The following is a 24,179-nucleotide window of genomic DNA, read 5'->3' on the forward strand; positions in this document are numbered from 1 at the left end:
TAGAGCTTATTCAAGGAATGACTACTGCATGTCCTTGATAAATATGTACCTGTCAGGCAGGAGGGAAGTGGTCAAGTGATAGAGCCGTGGCTTACTAAAGAAGTTGAATCTCTTGTCATAGAGTCATAAAGTCATAGATTGTACATCATGGAAACAGACCCTTCGGTCCAATCTGTCCATGTTGACCAGATGTCCTAACCCAATCTAGTCCCACCTGCCAACACCCAGCTCATATCCCTCCAAACCCTTCCTATTCATATACCCATCTAAATGCCTTTTAAATGTTGCAATTGTACCAGCCTCCACCATTTCCTCTGGCAGCTCATTCCATACATGTACCACCCTTTGTGTGAAAACGTTGCCCCTTAGGTTTCTTCTATATCTTTCCCCTCTCACCCTAAAACTACGCTCTCTCGTTCTGGAGTCCCCGACCCCAGGGAAAAGACTTTGCCCATTTATCCTATCCATGCCCCTCATAATTTTGTAAACCTCTATAAGGTCACCCCTCAGCTTCCGACGCTCCAGGGAAAACAGCCCCAGCCTATTCAGCTTCTCCCTGTAGCTCAGATCCTCCAAACCCTGGCAACATCCTTGTAAATCTTTTCTGAACCCTTTCAAGTTCCACAACATCTTTCCGATAGGAAGGAGACCAGAATTCCATGCAATATTCCAACAGTGGCCTAACCAATGTCCTGTATAACCGCAACATGACCCCCCAACTCCTGTACTCAATACTCTGACCAATAAAAGAAAGCATACCAATCCCCTTCTTCACTATCCTATCTACCTGCGACTCCACTTTCAAGGAGCTATGAACTTGTACCCAAGGTCTCTTTGTTCAGTAATACTCTAGGACCTTACCATTAAGTGTGTCAAGAGGAAGAAGAAGGCTTATGTTAAGATGAGATGTGATGGCTCTGTTCGAATGCTTGAGAGTTACAAGTTAGCCAGGAAAGACAAGAAGAGAGAACTAAGAAGAGCCAGAAGGGGAACATGAAAAGTTGTTGGCAGATAGGTTCAAGGAAAACTCTAAAGCTTTCTATAGCTATGTCAGGAAGAAAAGAATGACTCGAGTAAGATTAGGGCCAATCAATGACAGTAGTGGGAAGTTGTGCGTGGAGTCTGAAGAGATAGGAGAAGCACTAAATGAATATTTTTCTCAGTATTCACACTGTAAAAAGGCAATGTTGTTGAGAATACTGAGATACAGGCTACTATACAGGATTGAGTTTCACAAGGAAGAGGTGTTAGCAATTCTGGAAAGGGTGAAAATAGATAAGTCCCCTGGGCCGGATGGGATTTGTCCCGGGATTCTTTGGGAAGCCAGGAAGGAGATATCCAGAACCTTTGGCTTTGATCTTTATGTCATCATTGTCTACAAGAATAGTGCCGGAAAACTGGAGGATAGTAACTGTTGTCCCCTTGTTCAAGAAGGGGAGTAGAGACAACCCTGGTAATTATAGACCAGTGAACCTTACTTTGGTTGTGGGTAACGTGTTGGAAAAGGTTATGAGATATAGGATTTATCATCTAGATAGGATAAATTGATTAGGGATAGTCAACTAAGTTTTGTGAAGGGTAGGTTGTGCCTCGCAATCTTTATTGAGTTCTTTGAGAAGGTGACCAAACAGATGGGTGAGGGTAAAGTGGTTGGTGATATATATGGATTCTAGTAAGGCGTTTGATAAGGTTCCCCACGGTAAGCTATTGCACAAATTACGGAGGCATGGGATTGAGGGTGATTTAGCAGTTTGGATGAGAAATTGACTAGCTGAAAGAAGACAGAGGGTGGTGGTTGATGGGAAATATTCATCCTGGATTTCAATTAATTAGTGGTGTACCACAAGGATCTGTTTTGGTCCACTGCTGTTTGTTATTTTAACAAATGACCTGGATGAGGGCATAGAAGGGTGGGTTAGTAAATTTGCGGATGACACTAAGGTTGGCGGAGTTGTGGGTAGTGCCAAAGGATGTTGCAGGTTACGGAGGGACACATAAGCTGCAGAGCTGGGCTGAGAGGTGGAAAATGGATTTTAATGTGGAAAAGTGTGAGGTTATTCACTTTGAAAGGAGCAACAGGAATAATGAGTACTGGGCTAATGATAAGATCTTTAGTAGTGTGGATAAGCAGAGAGATCTCGTCCATATACATAGATCCCTGAAAGTTGTCACTCAGATTGATAGGGTTGTTAAGAAGGCATACGGTGTGTTTGCTTTCATTGGTAGAGGGATTGAGTTTTGGAACCATGAGGTCATGCTGTAGCTGTACAAAACTCTGGTGCGGCCGCACTTGGAGTATTGCGAACAGTTCTGGTCACCACCTTATGGGAAGGATGTGGAAGCTTTGGAAAGGGTTCAGAGAATATTTACTAGGATGTTGCCTGGTATGGAGGGAAGGTCTTACGAGGAAAGGCTGAGGGACTTGAGGCTGTTTTCATTGGAGAGAAGAAGGTTGAGAAGCGCCTTAATTGAGACATAAAAGATAATCACAGAGTTAGATAAGGTGGACAGTGAGAGCCTTTTTCCTTGGATGGTAGTGACTAGCACAAGGGGACATAACTAAATTGGTAATATAGGACAGATATCAGAAGTAGTTTCTTTACTCTGAGAGTAAGAGTGTTGTGGAATGCCCTGTCTTTAATAGCACTAGACCCGCCAACTTGAAGGGCGTTTAAATGGTCATTGGATAAATATATAGATAAAAATGGAATAGTGTAGGATGGTTAAGCTTCGGATTGGTACCACAGGTCGTGCAACATCAAGGGCCAAAGGCCATTACTGCCATTACTGTGCTGTAATGTTTTACATAGGTCTAAGGTGAGAGGGAAGAGACACACAAGGGTGCAGTGTCGTTTCACAGAGAGGATGGTGAGTGGAACGGGCTGCCAGAAGTCATGGTGGAGGCAAGTACAATTTTGTCATTTAAGAAACATTTGGACAGATGCACAGATAGGATATGGACCAAACACAAGCAAATGGGACCTGATTAATTGTGAAATCTTAGCAATCTGGACATTGGGCCAAAGAGCCTGTTTCCACGCTGTAAATCTCTATGTCTGTGACTCTATGACTAGTATCAGGAATAAACATGATGAATCAGAGCATGGATTACTTGGAACTATGACATTGTGGCCATTACAGAGACTTGGGCATCACAGGGGCAGGTAATGTTGTTGGGCGTTCCAGGGTTTAGATGTTTCAAAAGGAATGAGGCGGGGGGAGAGGGAGGGAAAACAGATGGAGGAGAGGCATTGCTAATCAAAGCTCGTATTACAGCTGCAGAAAAGGAGATCGTCCAGGAGGGTTTGTCTACAGAGTTAGTATTGGTGGAAGTCTGAAACAAGACAGGAGCAGTCACTTTATTGGGAGTTTTCTACAAGTCCCCATATAGCAACTGAGACAGGGAGGAGCAGATTGGGAGGCAGATTTTGAAAATGTGTAGAGGTAACAGAGGTGGTGTCATGGATGACTTGAACTTTCCTAATATTGATTGAAACCTATGGAGAGCATTTCAGTAATACAGATCACAACTCTTTTACTACGGTCATGGAGAGGGATAGGAACAGAGGGTATGGGCAAATATTTAATTGGGAGAGAGGGAATTACAATGCTATTAGGCAGGAACTGGGGTATCTAAATTTGGAATAGATGTTCTCAGGGAAATGCACAATAGGAATGTGTAGGTTATTTATGAAGCACCTGCTGGATAGGTTTGTTCCACTCCCATTGGGGCAAGGAAGGGATGGTAGGTTGAAAGAACCTTGGGTGACAAGGGACGTGGAACATCTAGTCAAGAGGATGAAGAAAGTTTACTTAAGGTTAAGGAGGCAAGAATCAAACAGGGCTTTAGAGGGTTACAAGGCAGTTAGGAAGGAACTGAAGAATGGACTTAGGAGAGCTAGAAGGGGGCATGAGAAAAGTTTAGCGGCGAGGATTAAGGAAAACCCAAAGGCGTTCTACATTTGTGAGGAAGATGTGGGGAAGGGCAGATCAGGGATACTGGAAGGAACTTGTGCCTGCTGTTGGAAGAAGTAGGGGAGGTCCTTAATGAATAATTTGCTTCAGTATTTACTACTGACAGGAACCTTGACATTACTGAGGAGAGTGTGAAATAGACTGATATACTGGAACAACCTGATATTAGGAAGGAGTATGTGCTGAAAATTTTGAAAAACACAAGGATAGATAAATCCCCAGGTTGGATGGAATTACTACCCTAGGTTACTACAGGAAGTGAGAGAAGACAATGCTGTGCCTTTGGTGATGTCTTTGTGTCCTCACTGTCCACTGGAGTAGTGCCAGATGATTCAAGGGTAGCAAATATTATTCTCTTGTTTACGATAGGGAGTAGGGATAATCTTCGGAATTACAGACCAGTCAGTCTTATGTCAGTGGTGCGCAAAGTACTGGAGAGGATTCTGAGAGACTGGATTTATGATTACTTGGAAAATCATACTTTGATTAGAAATAGTCAACATGGCTTTGTGAGGGTCATGCTAATGATTCCTGATGAAGGGCTTTTGCCTGAAACGTCGGTTTTCCTGCTCCTCAGATGCTGCCTGACCTGCTGTGCTTTTCCAGCACCACTCTAATTTTGACTCTGATCTTCAGCATCTGCAGTCCTCACTTTCACGATAGTTTTGTGAGGGGCAGGTCATGCCTCACAAACCTTATTCAATTCTTTGAAGATGTGATAAAACACGTTGATGAAGGTAGAGCATTGGATACGGTGTACATGGATTTTAGCAAGCCGTTTGATAAGGTTCCACAGGGTAGGCTCATTCAGAAAGTAAGGAGGCATGGCATATGAGGAAACCTGTCTGTCTGGATACAGAATTGGTTGGCCTATAGAAGACAAAGGGAGGTGGTAGATGGAAGGTATTCAGCCTGGAGTTCTGTGACCACTGGTGTTCTGCAGGGATCGGTTCTGGGATCTCTGCTCTTTGATTTTTTTAAAAATGACTTGGATGAGGAAGTAGAAGAGTGGGTTAGTAGGTTTGTCGATGACACGAAGGTTGGTGGAATTGTGGATAGTGTGGAGAGATGTTGTAGGTTGCAGTGGGATATTGACAGGTTGCAGAGCTGGGCTGAGAAGTGGCAGATAGAGTTCAACCTGGAAAAGTGTGAAGTCATTCACTTTGGAAGGTTGAATTTGAATGCAGAATACAGGCAGGATTCTTGGCAGTGTGGAGGAACAGAGTGATCTTGGAGTCCATGTCTAAAAATCCCTCAAAGTTGCCACCCAGTTTGATAGGGTTGTTAAGAAGGCGTATGGTGTGTTGGCTTTCATTAACAGGGAGATTGAACTTAAGAGCTGTGAGGTTATGCTGCATCTCTATAAAGTCCTGGTTACACCATACTTGGAATATTGTGTTTAGTTCTGGTCGCCTCATTTATAAGAAAGATGTGGAAGCTTCAGAGAGGGGGCAGAGGAGATTTACCACGATGCTGCCTGGGCTGGAGGGCATGTCTTCTGAAGAAAGTTTGAGGGAACTGGGGCTTTTCTCGTTGGAGCGAAGAAGGATGACAGGTGACTTGATAGAGGTGTACAAGATGTTGAGAGGCACAAATAGAGTGGATAACCAGAGACATTTTCCCATAGCAGAAATGTCTATCACAAGGAGACATAAATGTAAGGTAATTGGAGGAAGGTTTATGGGAGATATCTGAGGTTGGTTCTTTACACAGAGAGTGATGGGTGCATGGAATGCACTGCCAATAGTAGATTCAGATACATTAGGGATATTTAAGCAACTCTTGGATAGGCACATGGAAGTTAGTACAATGAAGGATATGTAGGTTAGTCTAATCTTAGAGTAGGATAAAAGGCCGGCACAACATAGAGGGCTAAGGGGTCTAAACTGTGCTGTACCATTCTCTGTTCTATGTAATACCGAACGTCAAGAAACATTCAGGAATTCTGCTTCAGGTATGACAGGCAAAGGCTAAACTATAGGTATACTGAATAAACTAGGAGGAGAAAGTGAGGACTGCAGATGCTGGAGATCTGAGCTGATAATGTGTTCCTGGAAAAGCGCAGCAGGTCAGGCAGCATCCAAGGAGCAGGAGAATTAACGTTTCGGGCATGAGCCCTTCTTCAGGAATGAGGAAAGTGTGTTCAGCAGGCTAAGATAAAAGGTAGGGAGGAGAGACTTGTGGGAGCGGAGTTGGAAATGCGATAGGTGGAAGTAGGTCAAGGTGAGGGTGAGGAGGCCGGAGTGGGGTGGGGGCGGAGAGGTCAGGAAGAGGATTGCAGCTTAGGAAGGCGGTGCTGAGTTCGAGGGATTTGACTGAGACAAGGTGGGGGGAGGGGAAATAAGGAAACTGGAGAAATCTGAGTTCATCCCTTGTGGTTGGAGGGTTTCTAGGCAGAAGATGAGGCGCTCTTCCTCCAACCATCGTGTTGCTATGGTCTGGCGATGGAGGAGTCCAGGGACCTGCATGTCCTTGGTGGAGTGGGGGGGGGAGTTGAAGTGTTGAGCCACGGGGTGGTTGGGTTCGTTGGTCCGGGTGTCCCAGAGGTGTTCTCTGAAAAGTTCCACAAGTAGACGGCCTGTCTCCTCAATGTATAGGAGGCCACATCGGGTGCAGCGGATGCAGTAAATGATGTGTGTGGAGGTGCAGGTGAATTTGTGGCGGATATAGAAGGATCCCTTGGGGCCTTGGAAGGAAGTATGGGGGGAGGTGTGGGCGCAAGTTTTGCATTTCTTGCGGTTGCAGGGGAAAGTGCCAGGAGTGGAGGTTGGGTTGGTGGGGGGTGTGGACCTGATGAGGGAGTCACGGAGGGAGTGGTCTTTTCGGAACGCTGATAGGGGAGGGGAGGGAAATATATCCCTGGTGGTGGGATCCGTTTTGAGGTGGCAGAAATGACAACGGATGATACTATGTATATGGAGGTTGGTGAGGACCAGTGGGGTTCTGTCCTGGTGGCGATTGGAGGGGCGGGGTTCAAGGGCGGAGGAGCGGGAAGTGGAGGAGATGCGGTGGAGGGCATCGTCAATCACGTCTGGGGAGAAATTGCGGTCTTTGAAGAAGGAGGCCATCTGGGTGGTACGGTTTTGGAACTGGTCCTCCTGGGAGCAGATGTGGCGGAGACGAACGAATTGGGAATATGGGATGGCGTTTTTACAGGGGGCAGGGTGGGAGGAGGTGTAGTCTCGGTAGCTGTGGGAGTCGGTCAGTTTATAGTAAATGTCCGTGTTGATTCGGTCGCCCGAGATAGAAATGGAAAGGTCTAGGAAGGGGAGGGAGGAGTCTGAGATGGTCCAGGTGAATTTGAGGTCGGGGTGGAAGGTGTTGGTAAAGTGGATGAACTGTTCAACCTCCTCATGGGAGCACGAGGCAGCGCCAATACAGTCATCGATGTAGCGGAGGAAAAAGTGGGGGAGTGGTGCCAGTGTAGCTGCGGAAGATGGACTGTTCCACATATCCTACGAAGAGGCAGGCATAACTGGGGCCCATGCGGGTGCCCATGGCTCCTCCTTTGGTTTGGAGGAAGTGAGAGGATTGGAAAGAGAAGTTGTTCAGGGTGAGGACCAGTTCAGTCAGTCGAAGGAGGGTGTCAGTGGAAGGGTACTGGTTGGTACGGCGGGAAAGGAAGAAGCGGAGGGCTTTGAGTCCTTCGTGATGGGGGATGGAGGTGTATAGGGACTGGATGTCCATGGTGAAGATAAGGTGTTGGGGACCGGGGAAGTGAAAATCATTGAGGAGGTGGAGGGCGTGGGTAGTGTCCCGAATGTAGGTGGGGAGTTCTTGGACTAAGGGGGACAGGACTGTTTCGAGGTATGCAGAGATGAGTTCGGTGGGGCAGGAGCAGGCTGAGACAATGGGTCGGCCGGGGCAGTCAGGTTTGTGGATTTTGGGCAGGAGGTAGAAACGGGCGGTGTGGGGTTGTGGGACTATGAGGTTGGAGGCGGTGGATGGGAGATCTCCTGAGGTGATGAGGTTATGGATGGTCTGGGAGATGATGGTTTGGTGGTGGGAGGTGGGGTCATGGTCAAGGGGGCAGTAGGAGGAGGTGTCCGCGAGCTGGCATTTAGCCTCAACGGTGCGCCAAACTACCACCGCGCCTCCCTTGTCTGCCGGTTTGATAGTGAGGTTAGGGTTGGAACGGAGGGAGTGGACGGCTGCACGTTCCAAGGGTGAGAGGTTGGAGTGGGTGAGAAGGGTGGAGAGGTTGAGGCGGTTAATGTCGCGGCGGCAGTTGGCTATGAAGAGATTGAGAGCAGGTAAGAAGCCAGTACGGGGTGTCCAGGTGGATGGGGTGTGTTGGAGGCAGGAGAAGGGGTCGTCAGAGGGTGGGCGAGAATCCTGGTTGAAGAAGTAGGCGCGGAGGCGAAGACGGCGGAAGAATTGTTCGATGTCTCGCCGCGTGTTGACCTCGTTAATCTGGGAGCGTAGGGGAATGAAGGTGAGGCCTCTGCTGAGGACTGATCTTTCATCCTCAGAGAGGGGTAGTTCTGGAGGGATGGTGAAAACACGGCAGGGTTGGGAGCTAGGACCTGGTGTGGGGCTGGAGGTGGGAGTGGGGGTGGGGTTGGTCGTGGGGGTGGGGACGGAGATCGGCGTGGGGGCGGGGTTAGGCGTGCGGTGGAAATCGGCGTACCCTTCCACTGACACCCTCCTTCGACTGACTGAACTGGTCCTCACCCTGAACAACTTCTCTTTCCAATCCTCCCACTTCCTCCAAACCAAAGGAGTAGCCATGGGCACCCGCATGGGCCCCAGCTATGCCTGCCTCTTTGTAGGATATGTGGAACAGTCCATCTTCCGCAGCTACACTGGCACCACCCCCCACCTTTTCCTCCACTACATTAATGACTGTATCGGCGCTGCCTCGTGCTCCCATGAGGAGGTTGAACAGTTCATCCACTTTACCAACACCTTACACCCTGACCTCAAATTTGCCTGGACCGTCTCAGACTCCTCCCTCCCCTTCCTAGACCTTTCCATTTCTATCTCGGGTGACCGAATCAACACGGACATTTAGTATAAACCGACCAACTCCCACAGCTACCGAGACTACACCTCCTCCCACCCTGCCCCCTGTAAAAACGCCATCCCATATTCCCAATTCCTTCGTCTCCGCCGCATCTGCTCCCAGGAGGACCATTTCCAATACCAAACAACTCAGATGGCCTCCTTTTTCAAAGACCACAATTTCCCCCCAGACATGATCGACGATGCCCTCCACTGCATCTCCTCCACTTCCCGCTCCTCCGCCCTTGAGCTCAGCCCCTCCAACCGCCACCAGGACAGAACCCCACTGGTCCTCACCTACCACCCCACCAACCTCCATATACATCGTATCATCCGTCGTCATTTCCGCCACCTCCAAACAGATCCTACCACCAGGGATATATTTCCCTCCCCTCCCCTATCAGCGTTCCGAAAAGACCACTACCTCTGTGACTCCCTCGTCAGGTCCACACCCCCCACCAACCCAACCTCCACTCCCGGCCCCTTCCCCTGCAACCGCAAGAAATGCAAAACTTGCGCCCACACCTCCCTCCTTACTTCCCTCCAAGGCCCCAAGGGATCCTTCTATATCCGCCACAAATTTACCTGCACCTCCACACACATCATTTACTGCATCCGCTGCACCCGATGTGGCCTACTCTATATTGGGGAGACAGGCCGCCTACTTGCGGAACGTTTCAGAGAACACCTCTGGGACACCCGGACCAACGAACCCAACCACCCCGTGGCTCAACACTTCAACTCCCCCCCCCACTCCACCAAGGACATGCAGGTCCTTGGACTCCTCCGTCGCCAGACCATAGCAACACGATGGTTGGAGGAAGAGCGCCTCATCTTCTGCCTAGGAACCCTCCAACCACAAGGGATGAACTCAGATTTCTCCAGTTTCCTCATTTCCCCTCCCCCCACCTTGTCTCAGTCAAATCCCTCGAACTCAGCACCGCCTTCCTAAGCTGCAATCTTCTTCCTGACCTCTCTGCCCCCACCCCACTCCGGCCTCCTCACCCTCACCCTCACCTTGACTTCCTTCCACCTATCGCATTTCCAACTCCGCTCCCCCAAGTCCCTCCTCCCTACCTTTTATCTTAGCCTGCTGAACACACTTTCCTCATTCCTGAAGAAGGGCTCATACCTGAAACGTCGATTCTCCTGCTCCTTGAATGCTGCCTGACCTGCTGCGCTTTTCCAGCAACACATCTTCAGCTACTGAATAAACTAGCAGAGAGAAATCATAAACAGGTGAATAAAGCATCATTGGTGAAGTAGAAGTTATAGTGGATGGCCCAAATGAGAATTCTAAATACCAATGCACAAGGTGTAAGGAATAAACTAAATAAGTTGTAAGCATTACCTACAACTGAGACTGAGAATTAAACATACCAGTTTATAAAGATTTATCAGATGGATAAGGGAGATATTAGAGGGGGTGGAGTAGCCTTACTGGTTAGAAACAAAATCACTTCAATGGTGACAGAGGATATGATGAGTGGAAAAACACCTAGTGGAAACCTTGTGGATGGAATTGAGGAACAGTAAAGAATCAAAAACTATAATAAATGTTTTGTATAGACCCCTTGGTAACAGCACTAAAATGGTAGATTGTCTAAATGCAGAAATTAGGCAAGTATGTCATAAAAGCAGAGTAGTATTAATGGAGGATTTTAACTTTGATATTGATTGGGAGACACTCACAATCACCTGTCAGAAAGGTATTGAATTCTGGAGTCTGGGGTAGCTCCCTACACGAATATGTCCTGGATGAGCAAGGGGACAAACAATATTGGATTTAGTAATCTGTAAAGAGCCTGATTTAGTTAGCAACCGAACTGAGTGAAAATTTATCAAATAGTGATTATAACATGATTGACTTCAAAGCAGCATTGGAAAGGGAAAAGCACGAATTTAGATGAGGTAAGGCCTTCATAAATAAGATGAGACAGAGACTGTCCACAGTAAATTGGGAAAATCTGCTAATGGGAAAACAACTAAAGAACAGTGGAAGATGTTTAAAGAAACATTTATTGCAATACTGAATCACTTTATACCATGAGAGGGGATAGGTTCACTTAGAGTCAAAGAGAAGTACAGCATAGAAACAGACCCTTTGGTCCAACTCATCCACCCTAATCTAGCCAGCATTTGGCCCATATCCTTCTAAACCCTTCCTATTCATATACCCATCTAGATGCCTTATAAATATTGTTATGTACCAGCCTCCACCACTTCCTTTGGCAGCTCATTCCATACATGCACCACTCTCTGCATAAAAAAGTTGCCCCTTAGGTCCCTGTTAATTTTTTTCCCTCTCACCCTAAACCTATGCCCTCTAGTTCTAGACTCCCCCACCACAGAGAAAAGATCTTGTCTATTTACCCTATCCATGCCCCTCATGATTTTAAAAACCTCTATAAAGTCACCCCTCAGCCTCTGACACTCTAGGGAAAACACAGCCTATTCAGCCTCTCCCTATAGCTTAAATCCTCCAACCCTGGCAACATCCTTGTAAATCCTTTCGAAATCCTTTTAAGTTTCACAACATCCTTCTGATAGAAGGGAGACCAGAATAGCCCACAATATTCCAAAAGTTGCCTAACCAATAAAAACAGCCATGGATAGCTAAAGAGACAATGGGCAGCAAAAAAACAACAGAAAGGTTTACAAAAATGCATAAAACAGCACAGATCCTAAGAATGGGAAAGATACAAAACCAGCAAAAAGTGGGGATATTATCAACAACTATAGGTAAATGACAGCCATGTTGATTAATTACTTTGTCTCAGTATTTACAGTAGAAAAAGAAGACAGCTTACTGGAAGTTCCAGGGAAATTAATAGTGAATTGGGAACAGAGACTAAATAAAATTAATGTAAGTAAAATTGATAATGAGGAAATTAATTGAACTAAAGTGTGACAAGTTCCAAGGCCTGACGGTTTCCACCCGAGGGTGTTAAAAGAAGTAGGGAAGCACATTATAGATGCCCTAACTATAACCTTTCAGTGTTCCTAGGTTCAGGAGTCGTCCCTCTGGACTGGAAAATTGCACATATCATTCTGCTTTATAAGAAGGGCGAAAGAGGAAAACCAGGGAATTACAGACCAGTTAGCCTAACATCTGTGATGGGGAAATTGTTGGACTCTATAATCAAGGATAGGGTAACTGAACACCTCAAGAATTCAGTTAATCAGGGAGATGCAGCATGGATTCATGACAGGTAGGTCATGCCTGACAAAACTCTTTGAATTTTTTGAAGACGTATCAAAGGTAATGGACAGGGGAATGTCTGTGGATGTTTATGTAAACTTCCAGAAATCATTTGATAAAGTGCCACAAAAAAAAGAGACTGGTAACTAAGGAAGAAGCCCACAGAATTTAGGGCAAATTACTGACATATCTGGGAAATTGGTTCAATGGCAAATGCCCCTGTGAATGGCAAGAGGTCCAGAGGAGATTTGCAAGCATAATCCTGAGGATGAAGGGGTTCTCAAATGAATAGCAGCTGAGGACTCTGGGTCTGTACTTGATTGAGTTTAGAAGGTTGAAGGGTGATCTCATTGAAACTTACAGAATACTGAGAGTCCTGGATAGAGTGACTGTGGAGAGGATGTTCACTAGTAGGAGAGACTAGGACTTGAGAGCACAGCCTCAGAGTGAAAAGACAACCGTTTAGAACTGAGATGAGAGAGAATTTCTTCTCAGAGGGTGGTTAATCTGTGGAGCTCATTGCAGTAGAAGGCAGTGGAGGCCAAGGTATTGAGTATTTTTAAGACAGAGATGGATAGTTTCTTGATTAGTAAGGGGATCAAGGTTGAGAAGTCAGGAGAATGGCCTTGAGAAACATATCAGCCATGATTGAATGTTGGAGCACCCTTAATGGGCTAAATGGCCTAAATCTGCTCCTGTATGGTACAGTAGAGATCATGGGTAGGTACTCAAATTGGCAAAACTGTGGCAGATGGAGCTCAATGTAAGCAAGTGTGAGGTTATCTATCTTGGATAAGAAAAAGATCAGGGCACCTTTTAGATGGTATTATTAAATATAGTGGATTTCCAAAGAGACTTTGGGGTTCAGGTGCATATATCTTTGAAATGCTATGAATAGGTGCAGAAAATAATCAAGAAAGCTAATGGAATGATAGAAGTTACATCTAGAGGACTTGAGTACAAGGATACAGAAGTAATGCTGCAGCTATACAAAACGATAGTTAAACCCCACTTAAGAGTACTGTGAGCAGGTTTGGACATCATATCTTTGTAACGATATATTGGCCTTGCAAGGAGTACCAGAAAGGTTTATAAGAATTAAAACCTGTGAAATAACTCCACAAAGGCTGGTGTCACATCACCAGGTCACCCTTTATTTACATGTGGAGAGTCCCTGACACTGATCCAGCTTCCTCAGAGCCAGTTCACAGACAACAGAACTCCTAACACTCCTTTTTATATCTATCAGCAAGGTCTCCCTGATTGGACCAGATTAACTCCAGGTCCTCCAACATCCAAGTCATTTATAAAAATGATAAACAGCAGTGAACCGAAACAGATCCTTGCGATAGAGCACTTGTAACTAAACTCTAGGATGAACATTTCCCATCAACCACAATCCTCTGTCTTCTTTCAGCTAGCCAACTTCTGATCCAAACAGCTAAATCATCCTCTATCCCATGGACTTAGCTATTTTCACACTTTCCAGAATTGTTAATACCTCCTCCTTGTGAACCTCAATCCCGTCTAGTCTAATAACCTGTATCTCAGTATTGTCCTCAACAACACTGTCTTTTTCCAGTGTGAATACTGATGAAAAATATTCATTTAGCGCTTCCCCACCTCCTCGGACCCCATGCACAACTTCCCATTATTATCCTTAATTGGCCCTAATCTTTTTCTATTCATTCTTTTGTTCCTGATATACCTGTAGCAAGCTTTAGGGTTTTCCTTGATCCTACCTGCCAATGGGAGCTCTTTCTAGCTCTCTCTTTCGGTTTTTCCTAGTTAACTTGTAACTCTCAAGCATCCTAACTGAGCCTTCACGTCTCATCCTAACATAAGTCTACTTCTTTCTCTTGACAACAGATTCAACTTCTTTAGTAAACCATGGCTCCCTTGCTCAACCACTTCATCTCTTCTTGACAGATACATACTTATCAAGGTCAAACCTTAGCTGTTCCTTGAATAAGGTCCACATATCAATTGTGCCCATCCCCTGCAGTTTCCTTCCCCATCTTATGTATCCTAACTCTCGCTTAATCGCATCGTAATTGCCTTTCCCCCAGCAATAATTCTTGCCCTTCGGTATATAACTATCCTTTCCATCGCTGAAGTAATCATAACCGAATTGTGGTCACTATCACTGAAGTGCTCACCTACCTCCAAATCTAACACCTGGCCTGGTTCATTACCCAGTACCAAATCCACTGTGGCCTCGCCCCTTGTCGGCTTGTCTACATACTGTGTCAGGAAACCAGCCTGCACACATTGGACAAGAACTGACCCATCTAAAGAACTCAAACTATTGTATTTCCAGTCAATATTTGGAAAGTTAAACTCCCCCATAACAACTATCCTGTTACTCTCGCTCCTACCCAGAATTATCTTTGCTATCCTTTCCTCTACATCTCTGTAACTATTTGAAGGCCCATAGAAAAATCCCAACAGGGTGACCTCTCCTTTCCTGTTTCTAACCTCAGCCCATATTACCTCAGTAGACGAGTCCTCAAATATCCTTTCTGCCACCGTAATACTGTCCTTGACTGACAATGCCACACATCCCCCTCTTTTACCATCTTCTCTGTTCTTACAGAAACATCTAAACCCTGAAACCTGCAACAACCATTCCTGCTCCTGCTTTATCCATGTCTCCGAAATGGCCACAACATCGAAGTCCCAGGTACCAACTCATGCTGCAAGGCACCCATCTTATTCCAGATGTTCCTGGTGTTGAAGTAGACACACTTTTACCACCTTCCTGATTGCCGGTGAACTGTTGCAACCTTGAAACCATATTTCTGATCTCACTGGACACTTAAACTAAGCCCTCTCGAATTACCCCCTTCAGGATATTGATACCCCTCTGGGTTTTTTTAGATTATAGATTACATTACAGTGTGGAAACAGACCCTTCGGCCCAACAAGTACACATCGACCCACCGAAGCGCAACCCACCCATACCCCTACATTTACCCCTTACCTAACACTACGGGCAATTTAGCATGGCCAATTCACCTGACCTGCACATCTTTGGACTGTGGGAGGAAACCGGAGCACCCAGAGGAAACCCACGCAGACACAGGGAGAACGTGCAAACTCCACACAGTTAGTCGCCTGAGGCAGGAATTGAACCCAGGTCTCAGGCGCTGTGAGGCAGCAGTGCTAACCATTGTGTCACCATGCCGCCCACGTGTGTAGATCATCCTGTAGAGATCCCACCTACCCCAGAATGAGTCCCAATTATCCGAAACCCTCCCTCCTGCACCATTCCTGTAGCAACGTATTAAACTCCTCTCTCTCCCTCTTCCTCACCTCACCAGCACATGGCATGGGCAACAAACCAAAAATAACAACTCTGTTTGTTCCAGCACTAAGCTTCCATCCTAGCTCCCTAAATTTCTGTCTTAAATCCCCATCCCTTTTCCTACCTATGTCATTAGTGTCTATGTGGACCATGACTTGGGACTGCTCCCCCTCCCCATCCAGGATCCCAAAAACACGATGAGACATCACGAACCCTGGCACCTGGGAAGCAACACACCGTGAGTCTCTCTTGTTCCCACAGAATCTCCTATCTGTCTCCCTAACTATAGAGTCCCCAATGACTAATGCTCTGCTCCTGTTGCCCCTTCCCTTCTAGCAACAGGGACAGACTCTGTGCTTGAGACCTGTACTCCTCGGCTTACCCCTACTCTAATACTCTATTCTTCAACGGATGAAGGCAAACATGCCATATGCCTTTTTGGCAACCTTATCAACTTACGTTGCCACTTTCAGGGAACTATGGACCTGTATTACTAGATCCCTCTGTATGATGATGCTACTAAGATTTCTGCCAATTACTGTCTACTTTCCTCCTGCATTAGATCTCCCAGAATGCATCACCTCGCATTTGACAGATTAAATTCCACCTGCCATTTCTCTGCCTAAGTCTCTAGCCTATCTATGAGGATTTCGCTGCTCGTTGGATGCTGCCTGAACTGCTGTGCTCTTCCAGCACCACTAATCCAGTCTCTAGCCTATCTATATCCTGCTGTACGCCCTGGCAATCCTCCTCATTATCTGCAGCTCCTTAAATTTTTGTGTCATCGTTGCCAATCAGGCCACCTGCATTCTGCTCCAAATCATTTTTATATATTACAAACAAGAGGGCCCCAATACTGACCCCTGTGGAACACCACTGGTCACAGACCTCCAAAATGAAAAACATTCTTCCACCATATTCTGTCTTGTATGTCTAAGCCAGTTCTGCATCCATTTTACCAGCTCACCATGGATCCCATGCGATTCCACCTTCTGTATCAAACTGCCATGAGGGACCTTGCTAAACTCCACATAGACAACATCTGCCCCCTGCCATCATCAATCATCTTACTCACTTCCTCCAAAATCTCAATAAACACAACTTTCCCACACAAAGCTATGCTGCTTATTAAGTCCATATTTTTTCAAATGTGAGTGAATCCTATCCTAAGAATCTTCTCCAATAATTTCCCTACCATTGAAGTTAGGCTTATTGGCTATAATTTCCCAGATCATCCCTGTTGCCCCATTTAAACAAAATGACAATGTTGGCTAATCTCCAGTTCTCTGGGACCTTTCCTGTAACGAAAGAAGATACAAAGATTTCATGTAAGGCTCCAGGAATTTCCTCACCAGCCTCCCTCGGTATTCCTGGATAGGTCCCATCAGATCCTGTACCTTAATGCTTTTCAAAACACCCACAATTTTTTTTTATATAGGCATGCCTTAGAATATTAACATATACTTCACAAGCCTCAACATTCACCCTGGCATTCCCCTTTGTGAATACCAATGCAAAGTATTCATTAAGGACCTCACTCACTTTCCCCTTCTCCACAGATGATTTCCCTCCTCTGTCATTGAGTGGACCGACCCTTTCACTAGCTACCTTCTTCATCTTTATGTATGTATAAAACATCTTGGGATGTTCCTTAACCGTGTTTGCAAAAGATATTTCAAAGACATTTTGCCCTAATTCTTTGAGTTCTTTCCTAGTATCCTTGTATTTTTTGAGGGCCCTGACTGTCTTTGGTTTCCAAAACTTTGTATATGCCTCCTTTTTTTTGACTGTGGTCTCAATTTCTCTTATCATCCATATCATTGTGAAGAACCTGTTCCAACAGTGCGCACTTTCACGTTGGACTGAACACAAACTGGTGTAGGAAACATGCAGGAACATTTGCCCCTTGTAGCCTTTACAATTTCAGTGTAAAATATCCCAGTTTGTATTTGCACAGTTGAAAACTCCCCATAATAATTATTTTATATTGTAATTTCCCTGCAGACTTGCTCTTGTACACTCTTTCCACTAGTTGGTGGTACAGGCGGTATGACCAGTTTCCTCCCACAGTCCAAGGATGTTCAGGTTAGGTGGATTGGCTATGCTAAGTTGCCCATAGTGTCTGGGGATGTGTAGGCTAGGTGCATTAGCCATGAGAAATTCAGGGTTACAGGGATTGTTGCTGAGTGAGTCCCTCCCGGAGTCTGAGGGCATAGGCCTTTTTTTAATACTTCCCACAGACATTTTAGCACTGGGTCAGGTTCCGAAACGTCGATTCTCCTGCTTCTTGGATGCTGCCTGACCTGCTGTGCTTTTCCAGCAACACATTTTTCAGCTCTGATCTCCAGGATCTGTAGTCCTCACTTCTTAAAACTCTATCTCTGATACGGGCAACGCCTTGGAAGACATTATTTTCCACTTCAGGTGGCAAAAGTGTTGTGAGAGAGACAAAAAAAACCCTGCAGTTGCTGGAATCTAAAGTAGACAAGCAGGAGGCTGGAAGAACACAACAAACCAGGCAGCATCAGGAGGTGGGGAAGTCGAGGTTTCGAGTGTAACCATACTTCAGGCAAAGGTGTTGAGGTAGTGACATCTAATGCATCCATCTCAAATTCAAAGGTATCTTCAATGCTAGATGCAGAGGGAGAACCCATGAGTTGTGGAACAGTTAGGAATGCATCCAGGTTTTGGGCACGATTTGCTGCCACACCGTTCGTGAATTTGCAGCTTTCATATGGTCCACATCCTTGCTAAGGACCACCGCACCTATCTGAACCTTTTACGTCACTGGACCTGATCTCATGTCAACCATGCCTATTACCCCTTCCCATAGTTCCTTCACCAAATATTGTTTTCTGAAGTAAACTGTATCTCTCGCTTAATCGAGTCTTGTGTCTGGCATTGGGTTCCAGATACAGTTTCACCACCCCATCTCCCATCTTCCTCCCCCCCCCCCCCCCCCCATCCAGCAGGATCAGATTTAATCTGGGGTAGAGTCTTTTCCCCACTAGCAACTCTGATGGAGCTTTCCCTGTGAGGCTGTAGGCTGTTTCTTTAAGCCTGCCTTCAAAGTTTGGACTGTACTTTCTGCCAGACCATTGGATGATGGATGGTATGGAACTGTCCATGCATGATGAATACTATTAGAGTTTAGGAAGTACTCAGATTCCCTGTTGATAAATGATGGCCTGTGATCTGTGACCAACATGTTCTGGAGTCTGTATATTGCAAAAGATGCACACATTTTTTCGATCGTCATCCCCCTATTTGACAATGCAGGTCCAGCCACTTTGAATGGGTGTTCACAAATGACCTACATAGTCCATGTGTAACTAAGTTCAGGGTTTACCTGGCCATCCCACAATTTTTGTTCCTGCTGCCACTCTGGGCACTGCTTAACCTATGCGGCTATGTCAGCAACCAATCTTGGCCACCAGACATAACTTAAAACACAGAACTGTACAGAACAGGAACAGGTCCTTCGACCCACAATGTTGTGCCAAACACAATGCCAAATTAAACTAATTCCTTCTGCCTGCCCATGTCCATAACCCTCCATTCCTTGAATATTCATGTGTTTAACTAAAAGTCCCTTAAATGCCCCTATGTGCCTCCACCACCACCCCTAGCAGCGCATTCCAGACTCCTGCCACTGTGTTCCAGACTTCTGCCACTCAATGTAAAAAACTTGCTCCTCATATCTCATTTTGAAGTGTCTCTGTCTCATCCTAAATGCATGCCCTCTAGTATTAGACATTTCAACTCTGGGAAAAAGAATCAGACCATTATCTAAGCATCTCATAGGTTTATAGACATCTACTAAGTCTCCCTTTAGCCTTTGCCACTCCAGAGAAAACAACTCGGGTTTTCCAACCTCTCCTTAAAGCTCACACCCTCTAGTCCATGCAGCATCCTGGTAAACCTCTTCTGCGCTGTTTCTAAAGCCTCCACATCCTTCCTGCAACCAAAAATAAATACAATACTATGTGTGGCCTACCAAAGTCTTATAAAGCTGCAACATGACATCCTGACGCTTGGTACCCAATTATCCGATGAATAAAGGCAAGCATGCCGTGCGCCTTCTTTACAACCGTTGGACCAAAGGGTCTGTTTCCGTGCGGTACATCTCTATGACTACGAGGTGCTGCATTTTTGGGAAAGCAAATCTTAGCAGGATTTATACACTTTATGATAAGGTCTGGGGAGTGTTGCTGAACAAAGAGACCTTGGTGTGCAGGTTCATAACTCCTTGAAAGTAGAGTTGCAGATAGATAGGATTGTGAAGACGACTTTTGGTATGTTTTCCTTTATTGGTCTCAGCATTGAGTACAGGAGTTGGGAGTACAAGAGTTGCAGCTGTACAAGACATTGGTTGAGCCACTTTTCGAATATTGTGTACAAATCTGGTCTCCTCCCTATTGGAAGGATATTGTGAAACGTGGAAGGGTTCAGAAAAGATTTACAAAGCTGTTGCCAGGGTTGCAGGATTTGAGCTATGGGGAGAGGTTGAATAGGCTGGGGCTGTTTTCCCTGGAATGTCGGAGGATGAGGGGTGACCTATAGACCTGGTGAAGTGTCCTGTACATCTTAACAAGGTGACTTGAACCTTCTAAGTGGAGTCGCAGGTAGATAGGATAGTGAAGAAAGCATTTAGCATGCTTTCCTTTATTGGTCAGAACATTGAGTATAGGAGTTGGGAGGTCATGTTGCGGCTGTACAGACCACTTTTGGAATATTGCGTGCAATTCTGGTCTTCTGATTGGAAGGATGTTGTGAAACTTGAAAGGGTGCAGAAAAGATTTACAAGGATGTTGTCAGGGTTGGAGGGTTTGAGCTAAAAGGAGAGGCTGAACCTGGCTGGGGATGTTTCCCTGGAGCATTGGAGGTTGAGGGGGTGACCTTATAGAGGCTTATAAAATCATGAGGGGCATGGGTAGGATAAATAGAGAAGGTATTTTCCCTGGGGTGGGGAAGTCCAGAACTAGAAAGACATAGGTTTAGGGTGAGAGGGGAAAGATATAGAAGAGATCTGAGGGGCAATTTTTTTCTCACAGAGGGTGGTGCGTATATGGAATGAGCTGCCAGAGGAAATTGTGGAGTCTGATACGATTGCAACATTTAAAAGGCATCTGGATGGGTATATGAACAGGAAGGGCTTGGAGGGATATGGGCCGGGTGCTGTCAGGTGGGACTAGATTGGGTTGGGATATCTGGTCGGCATGGACAAGTTGGACTGAAGGGTCTGTTTCCATGCTGTACCTCTCTATGACTATATGTCTAAGTTTAAAGTGTGATCTAATTGAAGTCTACATGATATCAACAGGATAAGACAGGGTAGATAAAGATAAACTATTTCCACTGATTAGGAATTAGGGGCAGGCTGTTCAGGAGAGATATTAGGAAGCACCGCTAGACACAAAGGGCGGCAGAGGTTTGGAACTCTCTTCCAAAGTGGAATTATGATAAGTTTTATCAATCTGAGATGGACCTTTCTTTATAAAGCAAACGCATTAAAGTGTATGGGCCATGGGCAGGTATATACAGTTAGGCCATAGATCAGCCATGATCTCTCTGAATGGTGCTATCTTGAATCACAGGGTGAATCAAAATGTTTTTTTTTTTCAGATTCAGTTAAATGTAGTTAAGAGAAGACTCAACAATAGCAATTTGCGTAAATAGGAACATTTATTCAGTAACAATAAAAGATGGAAAAAGAAACAAAAATAAAAGACTGAACTATGAACATCTATTAAGTAATCAAAAAATATGGAAAAGGGAAAAAAAGAAAGCAATGAGCCTCACATCTTCCTGCACGTCGGGAATCCCTCAATCAACAGCTGGTCTGGAGGCTTGGGTTGTTACTGGCATTGTTCATGTTTCCAGTCCAAGGGTGATGTCTGATGAGTTGGAATGAAACTCTCTTGCTTATATAGCATAACAAACAAATAGCACAGAGGGAAAACAGATACAGAAGAAAAAACTGCTTGCTGGTACCGAAAACAAGTTTTGATTGTACTGTTTGCGGCATGTGTGGGAATGTTCATTCAAGATTATGTAGCTTGTCTAGTATCATCGACAATTTCAGCCCTTCAGCCCATCCAATACAATCTATTTTCTCATGCAGCTGTCGAATATCATCATTACCTTTTAGCCCTTAGGGACAGGCTTGAAGGGCTCAATGGCCTACTCATATTCCTATATTCTTCCTGTGAGTCTCTCTGAAAACATAAAAACACATAATCCAATATTCAGAATCCATCTTTTTGTCTAAAGAGCTGTTATAGAGATCTACAGTACAGAAGCTTCAGTCCAACTTAACAGAGTCCCGTTTGCCAGCATTTGGCACATACCCTTCCATACCCTTCCTATTCATATATCCAGGTCTCCTCCTATAGGAGCAACCTGGTATGGCTTGGCAACCTTCCGGCTTCTGAAGCAGCCTCCATGTATGTTGCGGGCACAGTGTGGAGCCAGAGCCTGGAGCGGACTAGAAGCGAGATGTCAACATGGTCTGCTGTACTGAACATTTATTTCTGCATTGCCTAAATCTTATAACCAAAGAAGCTGTGCATAGGTACTTGTGTGTCTAAGTTGGCACTGTAATTGGCAACATATAAACATTAAGTACATGTGACAATAAAGGCTATTCTATTCTTAAATAATGGAACTACATTAACCTACCTCCACTGTTACAGCATCTCACCCACAGCTATCAAAGCCCCTAAATTATTTTCAATGGATCTCTTATCTCATGTCTATAGACCATTTTGAATAGACTAAACCAAATAGATTCATTTGGGGACTATCTGGCAGATAATAATAATTTAATCTTCTGCTCCAATCCTGTGGGTGGTTCATGGCTAAAGGCTTTTATCATTGCTTTGAAAGTCTAATAGCATTTCTTCAAAGCTCCCTATGTTTGTGGATGATAGGCAGTTAACATAGAACATTACAGCACAGAACAGATCCTTTGGCCCTGGATGTTGCGCCGCCCTGTGAAACTGCTGTGAAGCCCATCTAACCTACACTATTTCATTCTCATGCACTGACCATTTAAATGCCTGTAAAAGTTGGTGAGTCTACAACTGTTGCAGGCAGTGCATTCCACGCCCCTACTACTCCCGGAGTAAAGAAACTACCTCTGACATCTATCCTATATCTATCACCCCTCAATTTGAAGCTATGACACGGTGACCTGAACTGCATGCTATACTCCAGGTGCGACAGCACCAAAATTTTGTACAGCTACAGCATGACCTCATGGTTCTGAAACTCTATCCCTCTGTTAATAAAAGCTAACACACCTTATGTCTGTTTAACAGCCCTATCAACCTGGGTGGCAACTTTGAAGGATCTAAAATGCCTGTTTATCAATTCTTGAGTTTTCTGTCTTCCTACATGTCCTACCATAGGAATTTCATATGCTACTCACAATATCTCTTGGTAACTTCTAGGCCTGCTAATACCACTATTTAACTGTCCACTCCTCATAGAGTCAAAGTCATACAGTACAGAAACAGACCCCCTTGGTCCAAATGGTTCATGCCGAGCTTTTCCCAAATTAGTCCCACCTGTCAATGGTGTCCCATATCCCTCCAAACCTTTCCTATTCATGTACTTATCCAAATGGCTTTTAAATGGTGTAATTGTACCTGCACCCACCACTTCCTCTGGCAGTTTATTCCACAGTAACCACTATCTGTATAAAACAGTTGACCCTCAGGTTTAAATGTTTCTCCTCGCCTTAAAAATATGCTCCATTGTTTTGAACTCCCATCTCAACCTCCTACATTCCAGTAAAAAATGTCCCAGCCTATCCAACTCCACACAACTCAAACGCTCCATATCTGGCAACATCCTGGTAAATCTTTTCTAAATCTTTTCCAGTTTAATAATATCCTTCCAATAACAGAGCGACCAGAACTGCACACAGTACTCCAAAAGAGGCCTCACCAATGTCCTGTACAACCTCAACATGATGTCCCAACTCCGACACTCAATGGTCTGAACAACAAAGGCTTGCATTCTAAACATCTTAACAACCCTGTCTACCTGTAATGCAAATTTTAAAAAATTATGTAGCTGAACCCCTAGGTCTCTGTTCTACAACACTTCGTTGCATAAGAACAAAGAACAAAGAAAGTGTACAGCCCAGGAACAGGCCCTTTGGCCCTCCAAGCCTGAGTCGATCCAAATGTACTGTCTAAACCTGTCGGTCAATTCCTAAGCATCTGTATCTCTCTGCTCCCCACCTACTCATGCATTTGTCCAGATTCATCTTAAATGAATCTCACGTGCCTGCCTCTACCACCTCTGCTGGTAACGCTGTCCAAATGTCCACACCCTCTGTGTGAAGTACTTGCCGCATGTATCCCCCTTAAACTTTCCACCTCTCACCTCGAAAGCGTGACCTCTCGTTATTGACTCCTTCACTCTGGGAAAAAGCTTGTCTCTATCCACCCTGTCTATACCCTTCATGATTTTATAAACCTTAGTCAGGACCCCCTCAATCTCAGCAGGTCTGGCACATCTGTAAGGAGAGAAAAGAGCTGATGTTTCGAGTCTAACTGACCCTTTGTCAAAGCTTAGACAAAGGGTCAGTTAGACTCGAAACGTCAGCTCTTTTCTCTCCTTACAGATGCTGCCAGACCTGCTGAGATTTTCCAGCATTTACTCTTTTAGTTTCAGATT

The 24,179-nt window shown here is 45.1% G+C and overlaps 2 protein-coding genes across 4 annotated transcripts in view; one reads left to right on the plus strand and one right to left on the minus strand.

Annotated features, from left to right (window-relative positions):
- Positions 1-24,179, plus strand: part of LOC140482523 (E3 ubiquitin-protein ligase MARCHF4-like) — a 237,426-nt gene that overhangs the window by 164,788 nt on the left and 48,459 nt on the right. The window lies entirely within an intron of this gene.
- Positions 21,221-24,179, minus strand: part of xrcc5 (X-ray repair complementing defective repair in Chinese hamster cells 5) — a 398,838-nt gene continuing 395,879 nt past the window's right edge. The window contains exon 22 of the transcript XR_011961734.1: positions 21,221-21,706. The gene's annotated coding sequence lies outside the window, so the exon portion shown is untranslated. The remainder of the gene's footprint in view (positions 21,707-24,179) is intronic.

Source organism: Chiloscyllium punctatum, chromosome 10 (assembly GCF_047496795.1).
Source record: "Chiloscyllium punctatum isolate Juve2018m chromosome 10, sChiPun1.3, whole genome shotgun sequence".
Classification (NCBI taxonomy): Eukaryota; Metazoa; Chordata; class Chondrichthyes; order Orectolobiformes; family Hemiscylliidae; genus Chiloscyllium; species Chiloscyllium punctatum.